General features: G+C 43.6%; 2 non-coding genes across 2 annotated transcripts; both read left to right on the forward strand.

The window, feature by feature from the left end:
• The first annotated feature begins 47 nt into the window (after window positions 1-47).
• Window positions 48-119, forward strand: TRNAP-CGG (transfer RNA proline (anticodon CGG)). The gene has a single exon. It is a non-coding gene; the product is annotated as a tRNA-Pro (tRNA).
• Window positions 120-996: 877 nt separating this feature from the next.
• Window positions 997-1,068, forward strand: TRNAP-AGG (transfer RNA proline (anticodon AGG)). The gene has a single exon. It is a non-coding gene; the product is annotated as a tRNA-Pro (tRNA).
• Window positions 1,069-13,349: the final 12,281 nt, after the last annotated feature.

The following is a 13,349-nucleotide window of genomic DNA, read 5'->3' on the forward strand; positions in this document are numbered from 1 at the left end:
ACAAATGTGAGAGTATCGACGCCAGTGCACGGCTTGGTCAAAACGTTGGCTCGTTGGTCTAGGGGTATGATTCTCGCTTCGGGTGCGAGAGGTCCTGGGTTCAAATCCCGGACGAGCCCTGCCTGGTGCGTGCTTGGCATAGCTCTCTCTCTCCCCATCTGTGCCAGTATGCTTTTGCAACGGTCTTACTCAAGGGCGCTTGGCTCTGCGTCATGCACGCGGCGGTGCTTCTCAACGAGGGTTATCTTTACGCCACCTCGGAGCCTTTTGCAAGTGGAACTCTGTGAGCCTTCCGAGTAAGCTCTTTCTTAGCTCATGCACTGCTATGGCTCTGCTTCTCCCGTAAGGTGCCAGAGGTCTTTGGCGGGCTCCCCATTTTCACGGCTTGGTTCCTCTTCTGTTTCTGTCACTCGGCTGCTCTCTACTCCTCCTGCCTTTTCTGACACTGCTGTCAGATCTTGCGCTTGCTGCATCCTGTGCCAAATTGTGAGAGTGAGCAAGGCGCCTCGTGGCCCCTTTCTCCGTCACTGGCTCGTAGGTCTAGGGGTATGATTCTTGCTTTGGGTGCGAGAGGTCCCTGGTTAAAATCCCAGACGAGCCCTTGCTTACGGAAACCTTTGCTGCCGATCTGCTGCCTAACGTGCTTCTCTCAATGGCTGCCAATCTGTTGAATTGATTTTTCTTGGAACTCACTACTGGGAAGGCCGTATGTTCCCTCTTGCTTGCCCTCCTACTGCCCTCCCCATCTCCTCGGCTGGCCTTAGATTGGTTGTTGCATGCACAGGGTGCAGATTTTGAGCCCACGCGTATCTCCTTTTTTCCCCAGCTCTTCCGCTTCAAAAACACATTTTTGGTCAAATTCTCCATCGTCTCTCATGGACTTCTCTGCGGATGTTCCATGCGAGAGCCAAGCTTTTCTCTGGAGGTGCCAGGCAGGCGCTTCAAGCGACACAGGTGTTTATGCCAGGAAAATTGGAACGGAGCAGTTCCGTCGTTGGCTTGTTGGTCTAGGGGTATGATTCTCGCTTAGGGTGCGAGAGGTCCTAGGTTCAAATCCCGGACAAGCCCTGCTCTCTCTGTCTGAGGGCAAGCCTGAGCGCTCTTCTTTTTCTCGCCTCCCTTTAACTAAAGCACACCGTCCTCTGCAGCTGACCAAGCCGACAAATGTGAGAGTATCGACACCAGCGCACGGCTTGGTCACAACGTTGGATCGTTGGTCTAGGGTTATGATTCTCACTTCGGGTGCGAGAGGTCCTGGGTTCAAATCCCGGATGAGCCCTGCCTCATGCGTGCTTAGCATAGCTCTCTCTCTCCCCACGCGTGCCAGTATGCTTTTGCAACAGTCTTACTCAAGGGCGCTTGGCTCCGCGTCATGTACGAGGCGGTGCTTCTCAACGAGGGTTATCTTTACGCCACCTGGGAGCCTTTTGCAAGTGGAACTCTGTGAGCCTTCCGAGGAAGTTCTTTCTTAGCTCATGCACTGCTATGGCTCTGCTTCTCTCGTAAGGTGCCAGAGGTTTTTGGCGGGCTCCCCATTTTCACGGCTTGGTTCCTCTTCTGTTTCTGTCACTCGGTTGCTCTCTACTCCTCCTGCCTTTTCTGACACTGCTGTCAGATCTTGCGCTTGCTGCATTCTGTGCCAAATTGTGAGAGTGAGCAAGGCGCCTCGTGGCCTCTTTCTCCGTCACTGGCTCGTTGGTCTAGGGGTATGATTCTTGCTTTGGGTGCGAGAGGTCCCGAGTTCAAATCTCTGAAGAGCTCTTTCTTACGGAAACCTTTGCAGAAGATCTGCTGCCTGCCATGCTTCTCTCAATGGTCACTAATCTGTTGAATTGATTTTTCTTGGAACTGACTGCTGGGAAGGCGGTATGTTCCCTCTTGCTTGCCCTCCCCCTCTTCTCGGCTGGCCCTAGATTGGTTGCTGCATGCACAGGGTGCAGATTTTGAGCCCACGCGTATCTCCTTATTTCCCGGACGAGCCCTTGCTTACAGAAACCTTTGCTGCAGATCTGCTGCTTGCCGTGCTCCTCTCAATGGCCGCCAATCTGTTGAAATGATTTTTCTTGGAACTGACTGCTGGGAAGGCGGTATGTTTCCTCTTGCTTGCCCTCCCACTGCCCTCCCCCTCTCCTCGGCTGGCCCTAGATTTGTTGCTGCATGCACAGGGTGCAGATTTTGAGCACACACGTATCTCCTTTTTTCCCCAGCTCTTCCGCTTCAAAAACACATTTTTGGTCAAATTCTCCATCGTCTCTCATGGACTTCTCTGCGGATGTTCCATGCGACAACCAAGCTTTTCTCTGGAGGTGCCAGGCAGGTCTCGGTTTCAAATCCCAGACGAGCCCTGCTCTCTCGGTCTGAGGGAGAGCCTGAGCACTCTTCTTTTTCTCTCCTCCCTTTAACTAAAGCACACCATCTTTTGCAGCTGACCAAGCCTTCAAATGTGAGAATATCGACACCAGTGCACGGCTTGGTCAAAATGTTGGCTCGTTGATCAAGGCGTATGATTCTCACTTCAGGTGCAAGAGGTCCTGGGTTCAAATCCCGGATGAGCCCTGCCTCGTGCGTGCTTAGCATAGCTCTCTCTCTCCCCACGCGTGCCAGTATGCTTTTGCAACAGTCTTACTCAAGGGCACTTGGCTCCGCGTCATGTACGAGGCGTTGCTTTTCAACGAGGGTTATCTTTACGCCACCTGGGAGCCTTTTGCAAGTGGAACTCTGTGAACCTTCCGAGGAAGTTCTTTCTTAGCTCATGCACTGCTATGGCTCTGCTTCTCTCGTAAGGTGCCAGAGGTTTTTGGCGGGCTCCCCATTTTCACGGCTTGGTTCCTCTTCTGTTTCTGTCACTCGGCTGCTCTCTACTCCTCCTGCCTTTTCTGACACTGCTGTCAGATCTTGCGCTTGCTGCATCCTGTGCCAAATTGTGTGAGTGAGCAAGGCGCCTCGTGGCCCCTTCCTCCGTCGCTGGCTCGTTGGTCTAGGGGTATGATACTAGCTTTCGGTGTGAGAGGTCCTGGGTTCAAATCCCTGACAAGCCCTTGCTTATGGAAACCTTTGGTGCAGATATTCTGTCTGCCATGCTTCTCTCAATGGCTGCCAATCTGTTGAATTGAATCTTCTTGGAACTGACTTCTGGGAAGGCTGTATATTTCCTCTTGCTTGCCCTGCCACTTCCCTCCCCCTCTCCTCGGCTGGCCCTAGATTGGTTGCTGCATGCACAGGGTGCAGATTTTGAGCCCACGCGTATCTCCTTTTTTCCCCAGCTCTTCCGCTTCAAAAACACATTTTTGGTCAAATTCTCCATCGTCTCTCATGGACTTCTCTGCGGATGTTCTATATGTTCTCTTTCTTAGCTCATGCACTGCTATGGCTCTGCTTCTCCCGTAAGGTGCCAGAGGTCTTTGGCGGGCTCCCCTTTTTCACGACTTGGTTCCCTTCTGTTTCTGTCTCTACTCCTCCTGCCTTTTCTGACACTGGTGTCAGATCTTGCTCTTGCTGCATCCTGTGCCAAATTGTGGCAGTGAGCAAGGCACCTCGTGGCCTTTTCCCTCATCGCTGGCTTGTTTTTCTAGGGGTATGATTCTCGTTTTGGGTGCGAGAGGTCCAGGGATCCTGAGCATTCTTCTTTTTCTCTCCTCCCGTTAACAATGGCTCAATATTTTTTATTAAACACAAGAAAAACAGTCCATTAATACAGGAATAAACAAAGAAATAATGCATTGATGAAATTGGCACATTGTTTGACATATATTCATTTAAACATCAAAACCCAAGTATATCCTACAGATATACACCCAATCGTTTCTTTGATTGACTGACTAGTAAATGAAACGTTATTCTAATATTCAATATTAATAAAATAGCAAGAAAAAAAAAATATTAATAGACAGACACCAAACAAAAGTAAATAAAAGAGGGGGGAGGGAGGGAAAAGAAATCTTGGTAAACAAGAGGATAAAAGATGAGGGAGGAATACTGAAGCATTATGTCTTCAACAACAGTCCTACAAGATTCCCAATCAACTTGCCTATTTCTCCCTATCAAAAAGGAGAGGAAATCCAGGTTTTAAATTCATCAGAGTCCCTGAATGATGTCCATGGAAGCCACGCTCTCATGTATTCATACGAACTTCTATTAAGCCAATTGTCAATAATCACCAGTTCCTCCATGCGTATCAGATTATCCAAGGCTTCTACCCACTCTACTTTATAAGGAATAGTTGTTAATCTCCAGTGTCTGGGAATGATTTGCCTGGTTGTTGTTAAAAATTGTCTAAATTTCCCTTTTTTAACACTGGAGATAGACATAGTAACATAGTAACATAGTTTTTAAAGTTGAAGGAAGACTAAGTCCATCTAGTTCAACCCATAGCCTAACATGTTGATCCAGAGGAAGTAAAAAAAAAACCATGTGGCAAACACTAAGCTCCACATTGGGGAAAAAAATTCCTTCCCGACTCCATACGACAATCAGACTAGTTCCCTGGATCAACGCCCTATCAAGGAATCTAGTATATATAACCTGTAATATTATTCTTTTCAAGAAAGGCATCCATGCCCTTAAATTTTAATAGTGAATCACTCATTACAACATCATGTGGCAGAGAGTTCCATAGTCTCACTGCTCTTACAGTAAAGAATCCGCATCTGTGATTATGATTAAACCTTCTTTCCTCCAGATGTAGAAGATGCCCCCTTGTCCCCGTCTCAGGCCTCAGAGTAAAAACATCAGTAGAAAGGTCTTTGTACTGTCCCCTTATATATTTGTACATAGTAATAAGATCACCCCTAAGCCTTCGATTTTCCAAACTAAATAACCCCAAGTGTAATAACCTGTCTTGGTATTGCAGACCCCCCAGTCCTCTAATAACCTTGGTCACTCTTCTCTGCACCCGCTCTAGTTCAGCTATGTCTTTCTTATACACCGGAGACCAGAACTGTACACAGTATTCTAAGTGTGGTCGCACTAGTGACTTGTATAGAGGTAAAATTATGTTCTCCTCTATGCCTTTTTTAATGTATCCCATTATTTTAATTGCCTTTGCAGCAGCTGCCTGACACTGGCCACCAAACGTGAGCTTGTCATCCAGCAATACACCCAGGTCTTTTTCAGTGACAGTTTTGCCCAGTGTTTTACAATTAAGCATATAAGTATATATTTTATTTCCTCTGCCCAAGTGCATTACCTTACATTTATCCCCATTAAAGCTCATTTGCCATTTATTAGCCCAAGCTTCTAGTTTACATAGATCCTCCTGTAATATAAAATTGTCCTCCTCTGTATTGATTACCCTGCAGAGTTTAGTGTCATTTGCAAATATTGAAATACTACTCTATATGCCCCCTACAAGGTCATCAATAAATATGTTAAAATGAAGCGGGCCCAATACTGACCCCTGTTGTACCCCATTGTTAACTGAGACCCAGTCTGAGTGTGTTCCATTAATAACTACCCTTTGTTTCCTATCACTGAGCCAGTTCTTAAACCACTTACATATATTTTCCCCTATCCCCATTGTTCTCATTTTATGTATCAACCTTTTGTGTGGAACCGTATCAAAAGCTTTTGAAAAGTCCATATACACAACATCCACTGCATTTCCTTAGTCCAGTCCGGAACTTACATCTTCATAATAGCTGATCACATTAGTTTGAGATGAATGGTCCCTCGTAAACTCATGTTGATATTGGGTCATGAGGTTATTCTTCTTCGGATACTCTAGTATAGCATCTCTTAGGAAACCCTCCAGGATTTTACCCACAGTAGAGGTTAAGCTTACTGGCCTATAATTTCCAAGTTCCGTCTTTGTCCCTTTTTTGAATATTGGCACCACATTTGCTATACGCTAGTCCTGTGGTATAGACCCTGTTATTATGGAATCTTTAAAGATTAAAAATAATGGTCTATCTATGACTTTACTTAATTCCTGCAGTACTCAAGGGTGTATCCCATCTGGGCTCGGGGATTTGTTGACTTTAGTGATTTTTAGACCCCGCTGTACTTCCTGCTGGGTTAAGCAAGTGACATTTAATGGAGAATTTTTGTTATCACTGATCATGTTTTCTGTCATGCGATTTTCTTGTGTAAATACTGTTGAAAAAAAATAATTTAGTATATTGACTTTTTCCTCATCCACCATTTCACCCAGACTATTTTTAAGGGGGCCAACACTATCATTTTTTAGTTTCTTACTATTTATGTAGTTAAAGAATATTTTGGGATTATTTTTACTTTCTCTGGCAATGAGTCTCTCTGTCTCAATCTTTGCTGCCTTGATTGGGTTTTTACAGAATTTATTTAATTTTCTGTATTTATTTAATGCCTCAACACTACTTACTTGCGTTAGTTCTCTAAATGCTTTCTTTTTGTCACTTATTGTGCCCCTTACAGCTCTATTTAGCCATAGTGGTTTCCTCCTACTTCTAGCATGTTTATTCCCATAGGGTATATATTGTGCACAGGTCCTATTCAGGATGCTAATAAATGTCTCCAATTTGCTTTGTGCAGTTTTATGTCTCAGGATATCGTCCCAGTTTATTGCACTAAGATCCTCTCTCAACCACTGGAAATTTGCCTTCCTGAAGTTTAGTGTCCTTGTAACCCCTCTACTACACATCTTATTAAAGGATACATGAAAGCTTATTATTTTGTGATCACTATTACCCAAGTGACCCCAAACTCGTATATTTGATATGCGGTCTGGCCTGTTGGTTAATGTTAGGTCCAGCAGTGCCCCCCTTCTTGTTGGGACCTGAACCAGTTGGGAAAGCTAATTGTCTCTCATAGTTGTGAAAAACCTATTAACTTTGCTGGAACTACAGGTTTCTGTTCCTCAATGTATTTCAGGGTAGTTGATGTCCCCCCATAATAATGACTTCTCCTTGAGTCGCTGCTTCATCTATTTGCTTTATGAGGATATTCTCCGCTGCTTCCATTATTTTTGGAGACTTATAACAAACCCCTATCAGTAATTTATTATTTTTTCCCCCTCCCCTTATCTCCACCCACAGGGACTCTACATTTTCATTAGATTCACATATATTCTCACGCAAGATGGGTCTTAAGGATGATTTTAGATATAAACACACACACCCACCCCTCGCTTGTTTGTACAGTCATTTCTGAACAGACTATAGCCCTGTAAATGAACTGCCCAGTCATAGCTCTCGTCCAGCCATGTCTCATATATCCCCACCATGTCATAATTATTTTCCAACAAAATTAATTCTAATTCCTCCATTTTGTTGGTGAGGCTTCTGGCATTAATGTACATGCATTTTATGTATCTCTCTGTACCTCTATTCTTTCTTATTACTATACTACTATATTGACTGTTCTAACCCCACCCCCAACTGCTTTATTTGTGCCCAGGTCACTATCTGCACTATCTTCCCCACCTATAAAATGAATACCCTCCCCCCAATCCCTAGTTTAAACACTCCTTCAACCTTCTAGCCATTTTCTCCCCCAGCACAGCTGCACCCTCCCCATTAAGGTGCAGCCCGTCCCTAGCATAGAACCTGTAGCCAACTGAGAAGTCGGCCCAGTTCTCCATGAACCCAAACCCCTCCTTCCTACACCAATTCCTGAGCCACTTATTTATCTCCCTAATCTCCCATTGCCTCTCTGGCGTGGCACGTGGTACAGGCAGTATTTCAGAGAATACTACCTTGGAGGTCCTTACTTTCAGCTTGCAGCCTAATTCCCTGAAATCATCTTTAAGAACCTTACACCTACTTCAATCTTTGTCATTTGTGCCAATGTGCACCATGACCGCTGGGTCCTCACCAGCCCCTCCCAGTAATCTGTCAACCCGATCAGCGATGTGCCGTACTCGAGCGACAGGTAGGCAGCACACTGTTCAACGATCCCTGTCTTTGTGACAGATTGCCCTAATTGTTCCCCTAATAATTGAGTCCCCTACTACCAGCACCTGCTTGGCCTGCCCTGCTCTATTTCTCCCCTTGCTGAAGCTGACACTCCTCCGGCTTTCAGAGGAAATGCCTTGCTGCAGCAGTGCTACCCCTGTACTGACACCCCCTCATCTGCCAACTTTGCAAACTTATTGGGGTGTGCCAGATCAGGACTAGCCTCCCTGGCACTCTTCCCGCTACTCCCCCTTCTGTCACCCAGCTAGCTGCCACACTGTCCTGCAGCTCCATACTATCACCCTCCCCCACATCTACCCCAGTGAGCAGCTGCTCAGTGAGCAGGAGACTCCTTATCATATTGTCTATGGATCTTAGTGTTGCCAGCTGCTCATTTAGATCCAGTACCTGGGCTTCCAAACGCACAACATGCACACATCTCGCACAGCAGTATGCACCCCAGACCGGCTGTTCAAGGATTGCATACATGTGGCAAGATGTACACTGGATAGCATTGTCAATAATGGAACTCATTTCCTAATGGGGATTGCACTAGACAGAAATGTTAAGTAAAAAGAAATGTAAAGAATTAATAAAATACAGACAGCAATTCAGTCCAAATTCCTCCCTTTCAAACTCCCTGAATATAAAGTCACTGAATCACAAGTCACACACTTACTTCTGTTTGCACTTACACTCCAGTCACACTCTGCTCATTCACACTCGCTAAGGAAGACGATTTAAAGAGTTTTTTTGTTTTGTTTTTTTTCCCCTTTAGCAGCAATCCAACCTACAGCTCAATGCACTTCCAAAGGACTGGAAGCCCCAACTAGCTGCCACTTATAAACCCTTAATTATGACCCCTCACCCTTAATTAACCCCTTGTGAGTATAGCTACACCTCAGGATTTAAGAGTAATGTAGTTAACCCTTAAACCCACAGGTAGTAAAATAAAAGACTGTAAAACTGTAGAGAGAAAATAGGTTTTAAAAAGACCAATAAAATTAAACAGGTAGAAAAGCACTCAGCAGTTCATAATTCAGCAACTCAAAGCAATTCACACAGGTATTTGGGAGAGCAAAGGCATGAGGGAGAGCAAAGCCCCACCCTCAGGGGTGTTTTGTATATTAGTACCGAATAACTTATTAAAAAGATCAAATATTGCAGCCCAGATCTTAACGATTTGGGGACATTTCCACCAGATATGAGTCTTGTTGCCAATGGCAGACTCACATCTCCAGCATTTATTAGGAAGAATTGGGTACTTGTGATGGATTTTATCTGGGGTCCTGTACCATCTGGAGACGATTTTATAATTTGTCTCCTGTATGTGACAAGACAAGGATAGTTTATGAGTGAGAGAAAAAAACGTTACTCCAGTCTGAAGGAGAAAGAGAATTTCCAAGCTCTCGTTCCCAGGCAAGTTGAAACGAATGCGAAGAAGCCGAGCTCTCTTCCCTCTTCAGAAGTCCGTATAACAAAGAGATACAATGATCCAGGACCACTGATTTAGTGCAAATTTCTTCAAATTCCATTAGGGGTCTCAACCAACTCTCCCAACTAGGGTTTGAACTGAAAAGACCATGAATGTGGCGGTACTCCATCCAAGCCTGGCCCATATTGGGCCCGGGTGAGAGTAGGCTTTCCAAAGGCCTCAACCCATCCATAGAAACTATATGTCGCATTTGAGGAATTGGCTCATCTGACAAATTCAGATGTCTAAATTTGTTATGTATGTGTGGGGAACGTATTAGAGGGAACATTGGTCCCGGTTTTGACTAATTTTTGTATTTAAAAGTTAGCAAAGAGGTATATAACGGGGACACAAACGATGTCCCAGCTCGAAAGGTTCGATCTCCCGATAGCAACCTAGTCAGTGCACAATAATTTAATTGTTCCTGTAGTGAGGACCAAATATTATCATTCGGATTTATGATAATGTGAAGGATACAGCTAAGTACAGATGCCTTACGATAGGCTGCAAAATCCGGGACCTCCATACCTCCCCCCCTTCCTCTCTTAGATTGCATTACAACTGAAAGAGAGCCAGGGTTTAGATGTTACCCATATAAATTTAGTGGAGATAGATTTAAGTTTCTGAAAAAAGTATCTAGGGAGATTATAGGGGATAGTCAGGAATAGGTACAAGATTCTTGGTAGGATATTCATTTTTAATACGTTAATTCATCCAAACCATGAAACTGAAAGTCTAGACCATCTCTTCAAGTCCTCCTCGACTTTTCTCAAAAGAGGGAGAAAATGAAGAGAGTAAATCTGAGAGGTGTCTGACGGGACATACATGCCCAAATATTTAATGGCTATTTCATTCCACTTGAAAGGAAAGGTCGAACTAAGGTGTAGGGCCTCGGCCTCCGGGAAGTTCAGGTTGAGGATTTCAGATTTGGAGAGGTTTACTTTAAAATTAGAGAGTGAAGAGAAACGTTTAACCTCTGAAAGAATGACAAGAATAGATATTCTCGGGGAGGTAATATATAACAATAAGTCATCAGCATAGATTGACATCTTCTAAGTCTCCTCACCTATCTGGATCCCAGATATAGATGGGTTTGCTCTGTTGGCGTTTGCCAGTGATTCCATTACTAATATGTATAAAAGAGGAGAGAGTGGGCATCCCTACCGAGTGCCGTTAGATATTGAGAAGGGTTTAGAAACACCTCTATTGACCCTGATCTGAGCTGTAGGGGAGGTATATACAGCCATGATTCGTAACAACATTTTTTCTCCCAACCCAATCTTCTGCAAGGTTGCCTTTAAAAAAAAAAATCGCATCCCACTCTGTCAAATGCTTTTTCAGTATCTATAGACAACAAACAGTACTCAACATTTCGAGATTTTGCCTCATCAACGATTGAGATTGTTTTAATTGTATTATCCCTTGCTTCTCTTCCCAGTACAAATCCCACCTGGTATTTATGGATATTTGGAATCCGTGGTTGAAGTCTCAAAGCTAACATATTAGAATATATCTTTAGATCTATTTTAATTAGAAAAATAGAACAGAAATTGTTGCAATGGGAATGATCTTTACCCGATTTAGGTATCATTGTTATATGTGCTAATAGAGACTGAGAAAGGAATGTCTTACCCTGGGCAATGGAGTTAAATGATTGCAACAATATTGGGGATACTTGTTATTTAAAGAGTTTGTAAAATCTGGGGTAAAAACCGTCTGGTCCAGGGCTTTTGCCTAATTTTAAGTTATTAATCACCTCCAAGATCTCCTCCTTTTTAAATTCTGATTCTAGTTCTTGTGATTGTGAGTCTTCTAGAGAAGGGGGTGTATATAGGTCCAAGTATTCCGCGATCTTTTTGTGTTTATCATCTGATGTCTTTATATATATTATAAAGGGAAGAATAATAAAGTCTGAACTCTTCAATAAAATCCAATGGGGCATGAACTAGACCCTCAGACAGGGAATTAATAGACATGTTATGTGAGGAAATTATTCAAGAATGTAGTGCCCGGGACAACCATTTGCAGCATTTATTCCCATATTCAAAGAAACCTTTACGGATTTTGTCTTGAATACATAATGATTTACGGTCTAGAATTTGGAGGTTTTGTTTTTTCGTCTTTGAGATTTCAGCTTTAGTAATATTCGAAGGACTACTTTTGTTTAACGTCTCTAATGAGGACAGAGATGACATGAGTGATTTAAAAACTATAGAATTTTCCATTTTGATCCTAGACCCATGAGCTATACAAATGCCTCTTAATATGCATTTCAAAGTTTCCCATTTTACGGTGGCTGCAGTATTATCATTTTTATGTACCTCGACAACCGTGGTTATAGCTTCTTCAATTTCATTGATACAAGACTGGTCTCTCAAGAGATGATCATTTGGTCTCAAGGAAAAGTTCCCAGGTTTTTGGGGTAAAAGCAGTATAGTCTTGAAGGATTTAGCAGGTTGCGTAGACAGGAAAAGCCAGGAATTGGTACACAGGAATAGCAGTATAATCTTGTATGAGGCAGTAGGTGAAGCGAGAGCTTGACAAGAGGCTGGAAGCTCAATAATCTTGCAATGAAGGAGGTGCCAGACCAGGTTTAAATACGGTGTTCAATCAGGAATTCACAAGATGCAGCCAATCAGGAACAACATAGGGTGTAGCCACTCAGGAACAACACAGGTACTAGAATCTAGGTTAGCCAGGAACTGTCCAGCAAGCTGAGTAGCTCAGAGGGAAGAGCTGCTGCCTGGAGCACAAGAGCTGCTGGGTTCAAGTTCTGATAGGGTGGGTTGTTGCTGGCTGGAGTTGGATACACATGCTAGTTGTGGGATTTGTCATCTAGAGGAGCATGGGCTGTGACTGCAGACTATACCAGCGAGAGATACAACAGCTGTGGGCCAACCAAAAGTTGGGAGACAGTGGGTATTGGTTGTTACGGGGGGCAGTGGAATTACTAATCCTGGGTTGGGATCTTATGGACTGGGGACATTGCATTGTGACCATCTTCCTGGAATTGCTGTAAGACCATGGACATAAGGAATAAAAATAGTTACATTGTTAACCTGCCTAAATGATAATTACAACCCACAGCCTCAGATCTTCACCATTTCATAAAAGAAAAACTGACATCTGAGTTAGGCCTTAGCCTCATCTTTCAGACGTAAGTCTGTTTATAAGAAACGTTTTTTTCTGCAGCTCCAGGGCACAGCTATGCAGACTTGTGCACCTTCATATGCTAATTTGTTCATGGGGCTATGGGAACATGAGATAGTCCAGAATATTGATAACATGCTGTGATCTAATTGTCTCGCTATATCGACATCCTTTTTATCTGGCAGGGCTCTGAGGCATCGTTAAATACCTTTTTACAAAAACTTAATGATAATCAACTGAGCATCAGTCTTACCTGGAAATACAGAAAACAGACAGATTTTCTTGGTGTGCTCATCGAAAAAGACTGTTTTTTTGACGACAAACCAACCACATCAAATACGTTGCTACATGCATCTTCATCACATCACCCCCAGGTCAGTAAGGTGATCCCAACGCGTCAATTCTTACGCATGTAAAGAATTTGCTCGGATACCAGCAAACTTGAGCAACAGGCCAGTATTCTTACAAAGACTAGCAAGGTTATCCGAGCAGGATATAGAAGGGCGAAGTACTCTTCCAGGGGACAACTTCTTAGTGGGGAGCCAAAAACCTCACCAGGGACGTTACAACCAGTCAGATTCATTACCTTTTTCAACTCTAGGTGGATTGACATACACAATATTTAAAAAAAAAACATTGGTCAGTCCTCCTAGCAGATGAAGATCTAAGTAAACATCTCTATTCTTATATTTCAGTTACGTGGAGATCAAGAAATTTGAAGGATCTTCTAACATAATGGTATACTGTATGTCCCTCCAAAAATATTCTTTTTCAACACACAAAGACCAAAGTGGGGATCTTTTTCATGTGGGGATTGCACAGTGTGCAAATTAATGGATCAGGCTTTCTCGTTTGTG

Source organism: Phyllobates terribilis, unplaced genomic scaffold (genome assembly GCF_046119375.1).
Source record: "Phyllobates terribilis strain yellow unplaced genomic scaffold, ASM4611937v1 Scaffold_5__5_contigs__length_657084704, whole genome shotgun sequence".
Taxonomy (NCBI): Eukaryota; Metazoa; Chordata; class Amphibia; order Anura; family Dendrobatidae; genus Phyllobates; species Phyllobates terribilis.